The sequence below is a fragment of the Lygodium microphyllum genome, chromosome 14, assembly GCF_053477565.2.
Source record: "Lygodium microphyllum isolate KBCC chromosome 14, Lygodium_microphyllum_v1.1.10, whole genome shotgun sequence".
NCBI lineage: Eukaryota > Viridiplantae > Streptophyta > Polypodiopsida > Schizaeales > Lygodiaceae > Lygodium > Lygodium microphyllum.
In genome coordinates this window covers 48,260,865-48,280,861 of record NC_141148.1, presented here as the reverse complement: position 1 = coordinate 48,280,861, position 19,997 = coordinate 48,260,865, and positions in this window count along the sequence as shown.

Sequence of the window (19,997 nt, the reverse complement as noted above, 5' to 3'; positions counted from 1 at the left end):
CATTCAAGTTTGTATTCATTGGATAGAGATGTTGGAACAAGTCTGGTTACCTCAGGTTATCACGCATGTCCATTGTACAAGACACAGTTAAACTTCTGAAGGTCACGAACCATAAAAAAGATGGTATATCAAGGACACATCGTTTCTTGCAAGAGGGTCATGAACTCAAGGAAGGTTTTCTTGGATGACCTCCAACACGTATGAATGCCGCAAGCTGGTATGAGCTGAAAATGGTCCACGTGGAGTCACATCCAAACGGAATGCGACGATTCTCAGTTTTCTACGAGTTGCCATATTGGACCCACTTATAGATCAACCACTTGTTGGATCCCATGTATATTTTCAAGAATGTGGGCAGCTTGCTATGGGACCACATTATAGGAAAGAGAGACATTATAGGGGCACAAATGGACTTAAAGGAGGTAGGCAAGATGGAGGCGCTTCGGCCAAAGTCGAGTGCTGATGGTCGCATGTAGCTATCTCATGCTTCTTGGGTTTTGTCCACTAAAGAAGAGCCCATTGTGAAGCAAGTAATCAAGTCTATCCGCACTCCGACGAGTATGATGTATTCTCTTAGGTCTGCATTTTCTAAAGACAACCAATTGTCAAGGCTAAAATCCTATGATTGGCATAAGATATGTTAGGTTTGTGCTACGAATGGATTGTAATTAGCGTGGGCATTTTGCAATTTGGAGTGTAGCCATTGTTCATAATGCTTTCTCATTTGTGGCCGTTTGTACTACCAATCGCGATCGTAGGATGCCTTACTCAAGAAGTACACGGGGCCATTTACAGGTTGTCGACCTTGGTGCAATGGACCTCACAGAAGAAGATTAAGACGTCCTCTATTGAATCCGCGAGGCAGGGAGTAGTGGAGACGGTCTGTCTCTTTGAGAAATACCTGCCTACCAGCATGTTCATGATACAAATCCACCTTCTTGTGCATCTTATAGATGAAGTGGAGATTGCTGGACTTGTCCATACGCGATGGATGTTCTTCTGTGAGCGCTTCATGAAAACCTTGAAAGGCTTTTTGCGACAACGGGCTCACCCAAAAGGTAGCATGACTGAAGGTTGGTTGGTGTCTAAGGCGCTAGCGCATATTTCACAATGGCTACCAATGGTAGATCCAGACAACAAAATGCTATGGTCGCTGAAGAACGATGATAGATTGACCAGAGATGTGGTGGTTGGAAATGGGGTAGAAAAAAGAATGGATGATGCAATGGAGTAGAAGGTGAATCGCTTTTGTAAGTTGTACCATGCCTCTATGGAGACGTGGCTCGTCAAGTACCAAATCGCTAGGCAAGATCGAGAGGAAGCGCAATCTAAATTTTGACATAGTATGCGCCATCGACTGATTCGATATCCCGAGGGCATGGAGGAGATGCTGCGGTTCATGTCAACCTGATAGTTGCATGGAGCTTTGGCCGTAGGGTCTCGCAAAGGGGCGGAGGTCTCAATGGAGGAGTGGAAATTCTCGAGGAGATGTAGTCCAAAGGTGATGACGTTTTTAGGATTTGTCGTATCTATATTTTATATGCGATAACTAATTTGAGTGTTTCAATGTATAATACAAAATATATAGTGCAACGTGGTCATGCAGATAGCATTTTCGCGTGGAGTGTATTGACAAAATGCGCTCCACAATGGACTGTGGTATCATGGTAAGGTTCAAGCAGGAGAGCCAACGACGAACAATGGATCCAAACACGATTATAGATGAGATGGAGTATTTTGGAAACTTACAAAGTATTGTTACGGTGGATTACTATAGCTTCTCCACGATACTATTCGATGTTGTACAGTGATTCAAAGTGGTACTTGAAGAAGCAGGAGCAACAATTCGACGAGGTCCATCTGGATTTCTCGAAATAGATTCCGAAAAAAAATAGACAGATTTACACGACACATTTGTGTTGTCGGCCCATTATGAATAGATGCATGAACTCATTTGTTTGTTAACTGTATTACGACACGGTACATGTCACAATAGTTTAATCTCTCTTGTACGTATTTGTGAACATGTAATCTTATATCCAAACCCTCGACAACCTCGATGGTTATATGTTATACCTTCAGGTCCCCGAAGTGCAAGAGTATATGATCAAAGTGATGTTGCGGGTATAGATGAGGACAATATGCAAATAGAGGGGTCGATATTGCAAGGGGTGGAGGTCACCAAAAGCTTGGAGCATGTAGAGGAGCCAACATCAGCTAACAATGATGGAAATACAGGAATCCAAGAATTCTTTGAGAACGAGGTGGACTCATCCTTTTGTGGTGACATGTCTATCGACCTTCTAGTGCCGTGTTAGGAGATTGACATGGGACCATAGGATACTTCATACTTGGAGCATCCACTTACTCAATTCGTTGACTAATCGCTTATAAGGGTACATAAGATATGCATTTTAAGTGAGATTATTTTTTTAGGATTTATATTATCGTGCTTTGTATGATTTAAATTGATTATGCTAACATCATTTTTTGTCTGTGTAGGTGACCTTTTCAGGATGAGTCGAGGAATGAGTGATGAGGAGTTGCAGGATATCTTCACGCGCATGTCTCCAGATCAGATGGCTAGATTCAGAGACATGGCAGACTAAGAGCTATCTCGAGCATCGTCAGGCCACTCTATTAGATCTACTTCAGCGCAATCAGATGCTTTAGCTTCAACTAGACGAGGTTGATACTCCAGACTTGGGCCAGAGAAAGGTAGTGGTTCAGGGTGGAGCATGCCATTACAAGTCTTCCAGGAACATTATCGGAGCAAAATCTATGCTGAGAATTGATCTCTCGCCCACAGAACATAATAGAAACAATTATCCTCCTCTTCTTAATCACCCTCCATAGCGATCCTCAAGAAAAACACACGAGAGAGAGAGAGAGTGTGAGTGATCCTTTTACACAACAAATGCTCTCGAAGTACATGTGAGAGAGAGAGGGATATATTGAAGAAACACACCCCAATCTTCCCCCACATGCACCCCTTCGTGCAAGAGTTTATTAATGAATAATATTTTCTTTTGCATTGGCCTTAGCCACCATTGCTTTTGGGCCTTCAAAAGTTATGCCCCTTTTTTGGAAATTTATCATTTTACAAAATATAATAAGGCTATTATGATATAATAGGTGCTTGATACAGATCTATTAGGGTGCTAGATTTTGAGCATCCATGGGCATCATCATTCTCCCCAAACACAATTGCGAAGCCGTCCTCGGCAAGCACAAGGAAGAAAAACCACAAAATCATTGAACATGTTTTTAGCGTCGATGACGAAGCCGAGCCGTAGGAGACCACCTAGGGACCACCACACCAAGGATGCTATCCCCTGCTTTGTCATGAGCTTGCACACTCAAAAATCTCAAATGAACACCATCTTCTTCATGCCATTGAGGATGCTTCAAGAGTGTGTTGAGAAAGTTCCGCATAGAAACATGATTTATCACTAGGACCCTTTTAAAGATATATGTATCAACCGAAATGTGTATATATATATCATTAAACAAAATGATCGTTCGGAACGGAGGAACAATGGACGATCCTAAAGGATCGAAATCAGATCAAAATCATGTCGCGCCTGGTCACGGAAGAATGACGATGAACGGAAGAATGACGACGAGAAGGAAATCGATCACTGTGTTTGTTGCCAAAATCGTACTCAGGATAGCTGATGCAAATGCAATGATGATCAGAGATTTGTTCAGCGATGATGCCAGCGAAGAATGGAAGCTTTTCGTTTTCTCTCTCTTTTCTGTTTCATGAATGACTTGCTATTGAAAATGATCCAATAGTACCCTGCCACCATCAGTGTCATAAAAAGCTTCACCATGAGCGACCGAATTCCCGACCAGTGCACCAAAAATGGAGCATGCCATTACAAGTCTTCCAGGAACATTATCGGAGCAAAATCTATGCTGAGAATTGATCTCTCGCCCACAGAACATAATAGAAACAATTATCCTCCTCTTCTTAATCACCCTCCATAGCGATCCTCAAGAAAAACACACGAGAGAGAGAGAGAGAGTGAGTGATCCTTTTACACAACAAATGCTCTCGAAGTACATGTGAGAGAGAGAGGGATATATTGAAGAAACACACCCCAATCTTCCCCCACATGCACCCCTTCGTGCAAGAGTTTATTAATGAATAATATTTTCTTTTGCATTGGCCTTAGCCACCATTGCTTTTGGGCCTTCAAAAGTTATGCCCCTTTTTTGGAAATTTATCATTTTACAAAATATAATAAGGCTATTATGATATAATAGGTGCTTGATACAGATCTATTAGGGTGCTAGATTTTGAGCATCCATGGGCATCATCATTCAAAAACATGGAGCCCCGAGAAGAACACCAAGGAAAAGGGAATTCTCTTGCAAGAAAATCTATCTTGTAACATCAACAAGCTTGTTTTTCATGTTTCATATTGTCACAATGAAGAAAAGAACACCAGGCACAACAAATCTTCATGCAGCATCATGTAAATCTCCCACGGTTTTTAATAGAATCGACCATATTCTTCAACATCTTCACAAAATCCATCAATAGAACAAAGAAAACAAAGAAGTACACCATCTTTGAATGGAAATACATCACATAGTATTCATCTTCAATATCTTCATAGTCTTCTCTCTCAATCTCTCATATACAATCACTTTGTTTCAATAGAATTGGCTATCTCTGACTCTCTCTCACACACTCCATCAATAATACATCATATCCTCACTACAATCTCTCAAAAATTACTCTCAATAATCACTCTTAGGTCGTGGATACCCCTCCCAAGAGGTATGTCTGATATGAAAGGTCACCAGAGCCACTACAGTGTCTCTTCACAGCTCACTACTGTCACTTCACTCTAGTCTTCTCTTGAGTCTTCAGCAGCTACTTCTTCCACTTCCTTCAGCTCTTTTACACTTGTATTCACCTCTTTCCAAGGCTAGAAAACTTTCCTCAAAATCACACATACATTCCACAGAACACTTACAGAACAGTCTACAGAACAGTACCAGAACAGTTACAGTACAGAACAGAACAGAACAGAACAGAAGCTCTACAGAAGACCTACAGAAGGTTACAGAAGGTCATCAGAACTACATAATTCATTCTCAAACCATTCAAAACTCTCACAAAACATTCACTAAGCTTTCACAATATCTCATTCTGCATCAATCAATACTCCATCCCTCCTTACAGAAGACAATCAGAACAAAACAGACCAAAACAGAACAAAACAGAAGGTATACAGAACCAATCAGAACCTATCAAAACATCACAGAACCATCAACAAACATCATGATCTTCCAAAACACAATCAATATCATCCAAAACACTCTCAATCCACTTCCAAATCAATCAATCATCCCATAAAATCAATCATTCAGCTCTCAAAAACAACAAAAATCAGCCAAAAAACAAGTCATTTCAACACTCAACATATCCCCACACTTAATAAGGAAGCGTCCTCGCGACCCAGGAAAAAGGTAATACAAGTTCATTTAAAAGCTTCACTGTGATCTTCAATATCTTCTCACAAAGAATCCATCCACCACGACCCCATCTTATAACCTGTTTCTGATATAAAAATACAAAGAAAGGAAAACTCTTTCATACATTAACACCTCTTAGCAAACTAAAAATCACCACAAATTTGTAAAGGATATAAGAGTTTGCTTCTTCTTCTTCTGCATCAGCTTCAACTCTCCAACCACGACCCCATCTCGACAAATCTCCAAAACATAGCTCGTACACAAGATTCAATACGTTCGTTTGACATAAATGAACTCAGAACACTAATACGAATACACAACACAACCATCTGAATGACTTTCTCAAAAAGAAGAGTTTGGCATTAAAAAGCTTGCACCATACATTGGAAAGGTATCAATGAAGATGATCCCTCTTAAAAGATTGATGTTGTCTGAATCGATCCATAGATAAGGATTCATCTACAAAGTTTTTAGGAGGATTTTGGAAAAATTGGAGACAACACATCCTTTCCAATAGGACCAAGTATCTGCTAGGCAAACAGAGGGCATGAAAATACAGTATCTCCAACTGTTGGGAATCAATGCTAACATTGACATTCATGCACAGTTTTGGGATAGGCTTTGAATCAGTATGAGAGTGCCTATGCATATACGCCAGGTACCAAGCAAAGTGAGCAGTTAATCTCACTGAGGGATCTGCCGACTGTGAATATTGTTGGGCAAAATGAACATAGTTTTGATAAGCTTGACTTGAAACTGTCCATTCCCCTGGAATTAGTGGCCAATTAATCTGCGGTCCTGTAAGGCAATCATCCGAACTCCATCCCCTTCTTCTGGAAATCTGAGTATCAAAACCGGCACAGTCACTAACCAACTGAGGTGGTTGAGATATGGAAGTGCTAGGAGAGGGTAATGGAATAAGAGAAAGTGGATGTAGGGAAGGATAGGAAAAATCATAAAAGGAAGAAAAGGTTAAAGAAGGAGTGGCAGAAATTTGGAAGGAATCACTAAGGAATGGTGTTAACTGATAAATAGGAAATGTGGAGGGTACATTTATGAGGGGTGAAGGACAGGGTGGAGAAGGGGAAAATACCCTATCCTCAATAAAGGAACAATAGGTGAAAATAGGAATTTGAGGAAAATTAGAAGGTTGGAAAAGAAGTGGTAAAATTACTGTGGAATGAGTTTGACAAAGGGAAAAATATATAGCATAACGGTGAGCCAATTGTTGGTAATAAAGGAGGGTAGGAACAGAAGGTCCCAAAAGAGATCGTCTCTGATAGGCATCAAAGAAAGTAGCATCAAATGGATTATGTTTGGAAAGATAGGTTAAGAGATCCATCCTCAGTTGGTTAGTACTCTGTACAAAGGTAGGAGCTGTGTTTTGTCTTTGATTTAGGACCACTGACTCAATCATGGGATGCCACGAACTATCCTGACAATCAGCCACTTTGGAGGAATAACTTTGAAACATATCAGCTATGCGCAACTCCAAATGATTGACATAGAGAACAGCCTGTAAGACCACATCCCCCACATACCATGCCAAATCTACTTCATCTGGAATTAACAAATCGCCTCGGAGATACATGTATGACATCAACATGGTGTCTGGCGTGACAGAATCTTCAAAGAGCATTCTGACTACCTCTGTCAACAACGCAGCAGACCAAGCCCCACTCCAGCCATCCTCTGGAAAAGGTAAATCCATCGTGGAAAGCTTCATATAGAAGACCAGCTTCTGTAAATGGTAGTGGACAAAGAAAGAATGGTCTGGTAAGACATAGTCCTGAAATTGTTCAAAAGTAGACCATAACAAGTCCATTCTGGACTGCAATCTTTCCACTTTGTCTTGGAATAGAGGGCACAAAGTAGCCTGTCTCTGTAAGGCAGCCAAATCCTGCTGTGAAAGAGAGGGAATTAATGGAACAGGAGGGCTTGGAGGAACAGAGCGGGACTTCGCAAGCTGATCTTGCAACTGCTGGATTTGGGAGGCTTGGTTGGCCACTGTGTCATTAACCATTTGTAAAGCTGAAAGCTTGTCATCTAATTGAACTTGGAATTCTTTCGCTTCGGTGGACATCCGCTCCTTCTCTGCTGAAAGGCTAGTAACCTGTGACTGAGCCTCGAATAACTGGGTCTTTAATGAAGAAATCTCATCACTCTGAGTGGCAACCAGTTGGGTTTGCTGTTCCATTTGCTTAAATAGATCTGCTAGGGTATCCTTAGTAGATGCTAATTCAGATGTTGCCTTATGCAACTGGTCTTTGGACTGCATGAGCTCCTCATAGAAAGATGCGTACAGCTGTTGAACACAGGCTGTCACTGACAACTCAATGGAACTTTGAATATCCTTGCAGAGGAAAGGAATGGCATCTCCTGAAACGAGACTGTTCAGGGAAGGAACGGAGATCTCCAAGGATCCTTCTCTATGTGCCCTGAATAGGTTATTGCAAGTGAGAAACCCAGGGAGGTCACTGCCAGAAGTAGCAGGGATAGGCACTGAGGGAAGTACAGCAGGGGCTTTGTCCGCTACCCGCTTCAAGCGTTTGCGCTGTATCACCAGGGGAGGCGGAGAATCATCATCCTCTATGTCAATAGGTGCTGACTCTTCGGAAGGTGGAGGAGGAGGTACTGGATCTGATGGAGGAGGTGGAGGCACAGTCTTCTGTAAACCTGAATAGGTCAAGAAGGCAGACAAATAGGATCCATAGGTAACATTGGTAACATTACCCCTCGTGACTTTAACAAAATGCTGATCCATCTTAGTAAGAAGGTATGTGCTCCAATCAATGGCAACTCCTTTCAGCACCATCCTGGAAGCTGTGAAAAGCTCTTTGGACAAATAGTGGGATGGCGTTTTGGCAGGCATAAACCTATCCTGAAGGAACTGGCACATGGTCTTCCAGACGGGATCAGTGATCATAGAAAACGAAACTCCTGAAGAGTTTATCACTTTCTTAACATCAAGGACCTCCCTTGTCTGCTTCTGCAACAGTTTGAGAATCTCTTCATTAGAGAAGAGTTGTCGAGTGGTCACAAAAGGATCCCCTTTGGAGGGTAAGGACAGAGCCTTCCCTAAGCCTCGAGACGTCAATGTCATAGACATGCCTTGGACTACTCCTGTCTTCTTGCTGTAAGAGGCCAGGAACTCATCACAGACGGACGGATCCTCTGGAAGTAATGGAAAAGGAGTGGCCACAAAAGCAGCAAGTCCTGCCTTCGTGAGGGGCTCAAAAGTAAGTAGGGACGAGTAATCCCTACTAACTAGTGGGACGTACTGGATAGGGGGAGGAGCATGAGAAGGCGCCATTCAGATGGTTACACACACACCACAAACACAGACAATCAAGGTGAATGCCTGCAAACCAACAGACAAAAAAACCAAGGATAAGAGAATTACCAAATAAAACGTGACACGACCTACTAACCCCAGGCAAACCACATCCTAGAAAAAATTTGACATGACCTCGAGACAAATGCGACCGAAAGCTTCATGCGATGCATCAAACAAACACCCTGAACCCCGTATCAGGCAATAAAAGAAAAAAAAACTACATACCGTACCCGTAACCGTAACAAAGACATGAAACCAAAACCATACCATATCCAACACATATCAATACGACATCTATGATAAACCAAGACTGGACCATGGAAAACATCACTAAGAACTGCGTATACCCATCCCACGAAACGTTTCATTAAAAAGGGAATTAAGTGCAGTGAGGGGGGATTTAATTTAATGAAGGGTTGATTTTAATCAATTATTAAAAATGGGTGAAGTTTTATTAGGTGATAAACCTTAATAAGAAAACGGCGGTTCCTGATTACAAATTAGTTACCAATTATTAGGTTAAACGGGTGCAGTTACACGAGTCCCGGACTTCGATTCCCGACTGGGTCTCTAAATGCAATTCATTAATTATAATTAAAGTGATGTGGAGCGCTTTTTTGCCAGCGCGTGCTCATGTGACGGCTAGTTGATTTTAATTAAAAATTTAGAGTGCCTCTGTAGCGCACGTAGCGCGTGCGAAGTGAACGGCTGGTTTATTTTAATTAAAAAAGGATGTGTGTTTAGCGCGAATGCGCGTGCCATGGTGGGTGAATTAAAGAGTTTATTTTAACAATTAATTGTGATTAAGGGGGAAAATAAATAAATAAATAACAGAAAATAAATACCTGGCAGGGTGTGTATGAAATGCAGGAATGCGCACGGAAGAGTCCCAGGAAAGGAAAAGCAAAAAGCACTGATGAAACAATAATGAACACCTTAGCAGATGTGTGAATTTGATTTAAGTTGGGTTTTTATTTTTATTTATTTAATTGTATTTTTAGTTGTAATATTTTTTTTATGTTGGAATAAATGAAAAATGAGCAAGGGAGGTGAGGGAAATTTTTTAGAATGTTTTTAGAATTTTTTACAAATTTTTACAATTTTTAAATGATTTTTCCTATTTTTTTGGCAATTTATGGGTAATTTTAGGAAAGATGGATTTTTCTAAAATTATAGTAAAGGCAATTCCTACCAGACAATGGTCCAAAAATTAACAAAAGACAGAAGGAATTTTTAGAAATTTTTTTGAAAATTTTTTTTATGAAAAAAAATGAAGGTTGTGATGAATTAAGTCACATTGGTCACATAAATCTCATTAGTCACATTAGTCACAAGTCACATTAATCACTTAAGTCACTTAAGTTACTTAAGTTAGGTTAGTCATGTTAGTCAGGGAAATCAACCTAGGTTAGTTCTGACTAACTAAGTTAGTTAATTAAGGTTTAACTAAGTTAGGTTAGTCATGGTGGTAACTAAGTTAGGTTAGTTACTAACTTAGTTAGTGAGTGACTAACTGAGGTTAATTAGTTACTAACCTAAGTTAGGTGGAGGGTGGAGGTGGAAGGGAGGGAGAAGGAGCGATGGCGGTCGGGGCCGGGCGACGTGGCGGCGGAGAGTGCGGGGCCGGGCGACGTGGCGGCGCGGCGGCGGCGACGCTGCTGCTGTCGACGACGGCGACGCTGTTGCTGTCGACGACGGCGACGGGGCGGCGCGGCGCAGAGGGCGACGACAGAGGGCAGTGGGGTGGGCGAATGGCGCCAGGCGGCGGGGCGGCGCAGAGGGGAGGAAGGAGAAGGGGAGGAAGAGGGAGGAGGGAAGGAGGAAGAGGGAGGAGGTAGGAGGTAGGGAGGAAGAGGGAAGGGAGGAGCAATGGCGGGCAGGGAGGGAGAAGGAGGAGAGAGAAGGGAGAGGAGAGAGATGGTGGAGATAGAGGGAGAAGGAAGAGGGAGGAGAGAAGGGAGAGTACGTGCAGAGAGGGAGAGAGAGAGAGAGAGATAGAAAGAAAAAGAGAGAGAAGAGAGAGAGACGGTTGGCGGGAGGGGTACCCAATTTGTTTTTTTTTTTTTTGTGTTTTTTGTTTTTGTTTTTGTTTTTTTGTTTTTGAAATAATTTAATTTTTTTTTTAATGTTTGGAAAGAAAAGGTGGGCGGGCAGGGGTAAGGGAGGATGGGCGGGTTCAAGAGGGGACGGATCCTCGTCCCGCGCACGTGCGCGGGGCGAGGTAAAAAAATTTGCCGTGACGGGATTGAAATGACGCGGGGATGACGGTACGGGGTACGCGGACACGACTGGGGCGCGTGGAGACGCGGTAAATCGAAAACGGGCGCGTTCACGCGCAAAACGGGCGCGAGAAAAAACGTAAAAATAAAGAAAAAGTAATAACGCCCAATCGGGACATCAAAACGAAATATCGTAAAAACGAAAAGTGGGCAGGACGACAGGAGGGAAACAGGAAAAATACGGAACGGGGGTTCCGGGAGGGGTAAAGGGCGTTCACGTGCAAAACACACAAAAAACGAACCAAAAACGCAATTGAAAAATTAATATCGAAAGATCCGTGCATCGGAATGAGGTGCAGCAAAAAGGAAAACTAGGAAAAAAGATGTGCCCGACAATCCTATCACATCAAAACAGAATTCCGACTGAGGTAAGACGCGTGCACATGGGAAAAACCCAAAAAACAAACCCGAAAATGGGATCGAAAATTAATATCGGACGAACCGTTTACCGGAATGACATGCAGTAAGAAGGAAAAATGTCCGCAGGAAGGAGTGGCACAGAGTGATCACGTTAAAACGTAGTTCCGGCGAAAATAGGAGGGGTTCACATGTGAAAAACTCCAAAAATACTCCCGAAAAGGCATTTAAAAATTAAGAAGTAAAAATCCAGAAGTCGAAAAGGGGTAGAGGAAAAAGGAAAAAGGTAGGGGAAGGCACAGCGGACACGACTGTCAAATCAAATTGGAAGTCCGATGCCAATAGGGCAAGTTCACATAGAAAAATGTCAAAAATACGCACGAAAAAGGCTTAAAAACCCGGAAAATTAAGAACGGACAACCCGTGTATCAGAATGATGTGGAATAAAAAGAAAAAATGTCAGGGGAAAAGATTTGGTCAGGGCTATGAGGTCAAATCACGGTTCTGAAGCAAGAAAAGCGCGTTCATATGGAAAACCGGCTAAATTGCGGAAAATGCGTCAAAAATTAATAACTCAAAAACCGTGCACCGGAACAGGGGTAGGTAAAAAGGAAAAATGGTCAGTTCAACAGGAGGAACAGGGCTATGAGGTTGGATTTGGATTTAAGTGAACGTAGGGTGCATTCACATAGAAAAACCTCAAAATCAGGGAATGAAGGAATACTGCAAGGGAACAGTCCCAAGGGTGGGTGAAACATAACCGGGCGGGTGGGAAGGGACCCTAGGAGGGTAAAAGCAAGTCATGGTATACATGCATGAGCAAGATAAGGCATATGTAGATGAGTATGCAATGTAGACGCGCAGGGACGCGTCCCCACACTTAAGACCTTAACGGATAGGGTTAACCGAGCATTAGGGACCCAGGACCATGCCACAGACCATCCACTAACTTCCCCACACTTAAAACATGAACGTCACTAAGAAACAGAAGTTGTAGGGTTAGAAAAACTTGGCCCGTTTCGTCAAGAATCAAGGTTGAGTGTCAACGGCACGTCCAGTGTGGTTGTCGGCGCTGGAGGGACCAAGGCATCTTCTCGGCACACGTTCGTCATGGCAGGGACCACGCAGCAGCACCCAGGGAGGTAGCTGATGGAAGGAATCGCAAGAAATCCGTTGTCGATGATGAGGAATGAAGGAACAGTCACTCGCCCCATGACTAATATCACTCGAGGAAGAATGATTAAAACCCATATCGCATACCCGGTTGAGGAATCAACAAGGGGGAATGGTGTAGAAAGGAGTATGCCAGGGTGCACAGTTGATGGTGCATTAGTGCGTCCAACCCGTCTGGCATAGGTGCAAGGAGAAAGGCAAGGGAGCCTTAGGGTGCAGTGTACAGAACAAGGTGATGTGTCTTGTGTTGACAGTAAAGACCCATCCCGTGGGTGCATAGGGAAACGGGAACATACCTGACTCCAAGTGTCGTAACGTTCCTCAATCTTCACCTCTCGGTATTTGATTGAAGAAACTCCAGTCACACTCAACCCACCCTCTGTCTCACTCTCTGTTGATAGATACAGGAGGGCAGCCTTTTCCTGAAACCCATTGATGTAATCCTCACAGTCACTTGTGCAAAGGTTGTATGCCTTGCGCATTTGATGGTGCAACAGTGCATCCCGCCCTGTGCCGGCATACGGTGCAAGAAGGAAGGCCAGGGAGCCTTATGGTGTAGTGCACAGAAACAAATTGTGCTTTGTGCATTGAGAGGCCCACCCCGTGCGTGCAACACTTCATTCACACTTCTCACCTCTCATTCGATTTGAAGGGAAAAGACTGGTCTCTCGACCCACCCTCTGTCTCACTCTCTGTTGATAGTTACAGGAGGGCAGCCCATACTCACTTCCCCATCCGGTTAGGATGAAAGATCACATCACTCGATTGTTTGTCGATGAAGATCGCGTCATCAGTTGTTGAAGAGGCGTACCCAGGGAGGTAGCCATCAAATCGAACATTGTGTTGGATAGGAACATGTCGTCTAGTAGAGGACAGGTAGTCACTTTGCAGAAAGACCCAGGACACAGCGTACCAAGGGAGGCAGCTTCGGAATTGGATCCTAGGGATATCAATCAATGAATCCACTTTCTGGACTGCTGGGTGTTACCACCTTTTCCACAGCCAGCTTCTCGCCCAAGGGTGTTTACCACCTTTCCTTGAAACGAGGCCCGCTATGACAGGGAATTGCTTCCTTTTCTCTCATAACAGATTTGTTTTGTTTTTTTTTCTCTTTGATTTTTTTTCTTTTTCTTCTTTTCTTTTTTCCCTATCCCCGAGGGTGTTTCCACCTTTTCTCGAAGGATAGGTCGGCATGACAGGGACCTAAGTCCTTTTCTCCCATAACCGATATATTTTGTTTTTTTGTTTTTTTTTCTTTTTCTTTTTCTCTTTTCTTCAAATTGAACAAGGGAATGGTAGAAAGACCATGTGTCAGAACCCACCTCGCCACTGTCGCTGGTGGAAAATAGAGGATAAGAGATCAAGGCTAGAAGGGGGTTTTGAGGGGACAGAGGGTTGCGTCCACTTCATCAGGAGTGATTGAAGAACGACTAACAGAAGTGTCAACATAAGAAGTACAGTGCCGCGCCAACGAGGGAAAAGATCAAGTGTCCGTAATTGTCAAGATCCCCAAGGAGGAAAGTACTTCTTCAAGCGATATCCATTGATCAGAAAGGGATCATCAGAGGCATCAACGGTCTGTATTTGGACAGAGCCATTAGGGTTGACTGCAAGTACCTTATAGGGGCCCATCCATCGCTGTTGGAGCTTGCCAGGAAACTTTCCAAATCGTGAATCATAGGCTAAGATCAAATCACCTTCTTTGAACTCCTTGTGCTTGATGAAACTGTCATGGTAAGCCTTACGTCGAGCTTGCGTGGCTTCCATGCACTGTAGAGCCATCCTACGAATTTCATCCAAACATTCCAAGTGCAGGAGACGGCGTTGCAGTGAATCGTCATCCCCCAAACGCTCTTTGATCGCCACTCTCAAAGAGGGTAGTTCCAGTTCAACAGGAAAAACAGCTTCTGTTCCATACACCAACTGGAAAGGTGTTTGTCCCGTTGCTGCTTTATGGGAGGTTCTGTACGCCCAGAGGGCCTCTGTAAGTCGATCATCCCAATCACGACGATGTGCGGCAATTGTTCTTGTCAGAATCGAGCAGAGGATGCGATTGGTGACTTCGACTTGGCCGTTGGCTCTGGGGTAATAAGGAGTGGACTTGCGATGGCGGATCTTATACAATTCTGTCAACTCTTCCATGACTTTGTTAAGGAAATGAGTGCCTCTGTCACTTACCAGCTCTAAGGGACTGCCAAACCGGGTGATGATATTCTCATACATGAACAGGGCCACGCTGTTACCATCGTCCCGCTTGAGGGCTTTAGCTTCACACCACTTTGTGACATAATCCGTACATACGAGGATGTATCTGTTCTGTTTCCTTATGGTGGGAGGATCGATCGGACCTACGAAGTCAATGCCCCACTTCTCAAACGGCTTCAAAGGAAGGATAGGTTGCAGCGGCATGGCACTTGTCTTGGTGGGTTTCCCCATTCTTTGACAAGCATCACATCTTTTACAGTAATCATAGGAATCTTTGTGAATGGTAGGCCACCAATATCCTGCTAGCAGAGCCTTCCTGGTTGTAGCTTCTCCTGCAAAGTGACCTCCACATGGCTCGTCGTGGCAAGCCTTCAAAACAATCCCAATTTCTTCTCCTGCAACACATCTTCTGAGTACTTCATCTTTGCCTTTCTTGTACAGTGCACCACCTAGCAGGGTGTATGGGGCTGATTCTAGCATGAGCTTCTTCCTTTCCCGACTAGAAATACCAGGAGGGTATTGTTGGATTGCCAGCAAATTGGCAATGTCTGCATACCAGGGAGTTACAGTTTCTACCAAGAATAGGGAAGCATCAGGGAGGTCTGGATCATCTCGTTCCTCGTCTACAGTTTGTGGGATACGCGACAGATGATCAGCCAGAACATGGGAACGACCAGGCTTAGTAATCACCTCAAAGTCGAACTCCTGGAATAAAAGGAACCATCTCATCATTCGTCCTTTCACATCTGCTTTGTTCATTAAGAAGGACAGGGCCTCATGATCCACATAAAATTTAAAATGAGTAGATAGGAGGTAATGGCGGAACTTCTCCAGGGCAAACACCATTGCCAAGCACTCCAGCTCTGTCACTGTATAGTTTCGTTCCCTATCAGTGACTTTTCGGCTTGCATAATAGATCGGTTGATCCAACTTCGAGGAGCCCTTTTGGCAAAGGACAGCACCTAAGCCTTCAATTGATGCATCAGTGTGTACATGGAACTCTTTCGTCCAATCAGGAGGTTGCAGAATGGGTGCCTCTATCAGACACTGCTTCAGAGTGTGGAAGGCTTTGTCACATTCTTCCGTCCAAGTAAACTCTGCATCTTTCCTCAGGAGCTTGTGCAAGGAGGTTGCCTTTGTTGCAAAGTGAGCTATGAACCTTCTGTAGTAACCCACATGGCCTAGGAATCCCCTCAACTGTTTGAGGTTGGTGGGTGCTATCAGAGCTGAGATCTTTTCGATTTTTGCAGGGTCTGTTGATATCCCTTGTGCAGAGACAATGTGGCCCAACAGAACTCCAGAAGAGACCCCAAAGATGCATTTGTCGGGGTTAAGGGAAATCCCATACTCCCGGCATCGGTCAAAGCATTGTTCCAAATGTCCCCAGTGTTCACTGATCAAACTATAGACACAGAAGTCATCCAAATATACCTCAATAAAGTCGTGTAGATGATTTTGAAATGCGGCCATCATGACTCGTTGGAAAGTAGCAGGGGCATTGCAGAGCCCAAATGGCATCACTCGGTAAGCGTAGGTCCCCCATTCTGTGGTGAAGGTTGTTTTGGATTGGTCTTCTTCTGCGATTTGCACTTGGTTGTATCCACTGAATCCATCCAGAAGAGAATAAAGTTCATGTCCTGCCACTGTGTCCAACAGTTGGTCTGTGAAAGGGATTGGAAAGTGATCCTTCTTTGTCTTGGAATTAAGCTTTCGGAAATCCACACATATTCGCAATTTGCCATTCTTCTTGGGTACAACCACGATGGGTGAAACCCATTCACTGTTTGCCACTGGATAGATGAACTCGGCCTCCAGAAGCTTCAACAGCTCCGCTTTCACCAATGTGGAATAATTCGGGTTCATTCGCCTCTGTCGTTGCCGTACTGGCTTGGCATCAGGCTCCAAGTCAATATGATGTTGACATATTGTGGGATCAATCCCCTTTAGGTCTTTGTAAGACCATGCAAACACGTCCAAATTTTCTTTCAACAAATTGTACAAAGTTGACAACTCCTCTTCTGGGAGACTGCTACCCACCTTCAAGTGGCGTTCAGTGCCTTCTGCATCCACAAAGGTTAACTGCCTTTCACCTTCTACTTCACGGATGAAGGTCCCGCGGACTGCTTCTGGGTAGAGATCTGACTCCTTCAAGGGAGTGATGTCCTCTTCTGATGTCCCACTAGAACCAACTTCTTCTTTTGGTGGAGACTTAGGTTGCTCCTTAAGATGTTGGAATGGGATAAGAGCTGTTTCGGGTTTGGTTTCAAAATTAATTACCTCTTGGCCTGAAGACTCATCTTCTGATGATACATCCAGGAACGTCACATAACAGGGACCTACTAATGCCTGTTGGGTTTGTGGGACTGGTGCTTGTTGGCACGGTGCATCATCATCATCTTTCTTTGGCAAGGATGGGTTAGGACGGCAGGAGCCATACTTGAAAGACGGCTTGTTCTTCTTCATCCATTTCTTATAAAGGTTTTGCATATGAGAAGATCCATTTACCAGACCAAATGGTACCATCGCCATTCTGTCCCATAGCATGAGCTCATCGGCTTCTGATGCTTCTGGAACTTCTTCCTCCAATGTATCCTCTTCAGGTGGGATAGACTCTTCCATTTCACTTGCATAATCCTCTTCGTCCATATCATATTCATCCTCTTCTGTCTCTGTCTCTGCTTCTGTCTCTGCTTCTGCTTCTGCTTCTGTCTCTGCTTCTGTCTCTGTAGGAGCTCTGTAACAGAAGAATAGATTCTCTGTTTCCCCTCCTGCCTCTGTCTCTGCTTCTGCTGTGGCCATGTAACAGGGAGAGCAGTACATCCATGCTTCTATCTCACTATCAGAAGTGATTTCAGAAGTCATGCCTGGTTCAGGCAGGAAGTATTCACCCATTGATAATGGCTTTGCATCTTTTGGAAGTCGGCTTACTGTATCCACTGTTAAGGAATGTGCCACTGTTTTCTTAGGAAGGATCTGTTTGACAGCATCTTCGTCTGCTGATGTTCCATCCGTAACCTCATTAGGGGAGTCAGAAGATAATTCCAAGGAGGTGGATCCATGTCCTTTTTGAGAACCATACAGTTTCAGCACCACTTTGTTGGGTCCTCTGCCCAAGGTCAAAGTTCCTTTAAACCAATCCGTCCTTGCTCGGGCTTCAAAAAGCCATGGTCTGCCTAGTAACAGAGGATAGGATGTACCATAAGAGTTTGGCTTCACCACCAGATAGGTTAGCCAATAATCTCTTCCAGCCACTGTAGTCTTCACATATGGGAGAATGCCCAAAGGCTTGATTCTGCTCTGATCCGCCAGTCTGATGAGCCATTGGGTTGGTTGCACACCTTGTAAGCCTAAATCCTTCATCGTCACATCCGTCATAATGTTCACTGATGAACCACCATCAATCAGTGCATTTGCAATGAAGCAGCCTTCTATCCACACGCCAGTCTCTGGAGTACCCGGATCTAGAAAAGCATTAGCCACATCCACTTCTTTTACAGGCTCTGGAGCCTTGTTGGACTTTGTCACTGTTGAGGGAGCAATCCTTAAACCACGTCTTTTCGTCAGTATACTTTTGAATCTTTTCCGGCAACTGGGAGACAACATCAATAATTGTCGGAATGTGAGGTTTGGTTTAAAGGTATCTAGATCTCTGACCAGATCGTATTCCTTAATAGGATCCACTGGCTTCTCTAACCGGTTAGGGAGTGGGGGAACACCCATTTTCATTTTCCCTCTTTCTTCCAACAAAGGAATTACAGGAGCTTCTTCTGCCACTTGTGGCACTTCCTCCTCTTCTGTATCCTGGACCTCTGGTCCTGCCTCTGTAACTGTCTCTGTAACTCTCTGTGGCTCTGTAGGGCTCTGTACGGCACTGTTAGGCTCTGTTCTGTTCTGTTCTTCTGGTGGAAGATTAAACTTCACTGTTCTGGCAGGAGGATTATTTTCTTTCTGGATAGGTGGTTCCTTCTGCTTTGCACGCGTGATGGCAGCAACTTCCAATTCCACTAAATTGGAGGTAGGCTCTTGGGCCTTGGACGGACTATCAGTAGCACTGTTTTTCACTGGGACTGGGCTTGGACAGTCTTTTGCAGTGTGGCCTTCTCCTTTGCATCGACTGCATAAGGGCTTGTAATCCACCGACCTTCGAGGATTTGGACAATTTGGTGAGATGTGTCCCTTTTCTCCGCATCTGTAACACTCCACTTCTGATCTCTGACCACCGCCAGACTGTCTTCCTCTGTAACTTTGGGAAGGAAATCTTCTGGGTCCGAAATTAGGACCAAACTCTCTAGGCTTGGGTCCAATATCTTGTGTTGTCATTTTGGATTCCAGCAAGTTGAATCTTGCGTCTTCTTCCTTCCTTCTCCTATCATGCATCTCCTTCAGGGAGCAAATGTCCTCTGTATGGTTCTTCCGCAAACAGTAGGAACAGAAGGCTCCAGGGATTTTTGGTTTCCGTGTACATTCAGTGGCTAAATGGCCTGCTTGATGACACTTACCACACCAAGTATTTGACCGCATCACATCTCTTCCTGCTCCTGCAACGTTGGATATGCTCGCTGTGTTCACTTTCAGCGTCTGTAGTTGCTCTGTAATCACATCCATCAACTCCTTTTTGATGTTTGCAACTGAGTTGGATAAATAATCCTTCAAGCTTTCTCCTCCGGACGTACTGGCAGGAGGGTTTTGAGGAGTCTCTGTAATCACTGCATAAACTGGTTGGGTTGGTACAGAGGGGTCTCTGTTCTGGTTCTGATTCAGAGCTCCTGTTTGAACTGTTGGCTGTTGACTCCAGTTGGTAGGGTTCCACTGTTGCTGCTGATTTTGCATTGAGGAAATTGGTTGAGACCATGGTTGTTGTGGTGGAACCACCATTTGAGGCATGGATTGTGGCCACTGTGGATTTGGTGCACTGTACTGTGATACCGGGGGCATCTGTTGGTAGGGATAGGGAACAGTCCCTGGGACTGCATTTGGTGGGTACATCATTCCTGGCACCAGAGGAGGTAGGACTCCTCTTCCTGTATTCATTGCTAATCGAGCTTCCACTTCATCGTACAGTCTTGCACCTTCTGTTGCAGCTTGCAGTGTGGCTGGTCTTTGTAGCTCCACAAACTTACGGACTTCTGGTTGTAATCCTCTGAGAAACACTC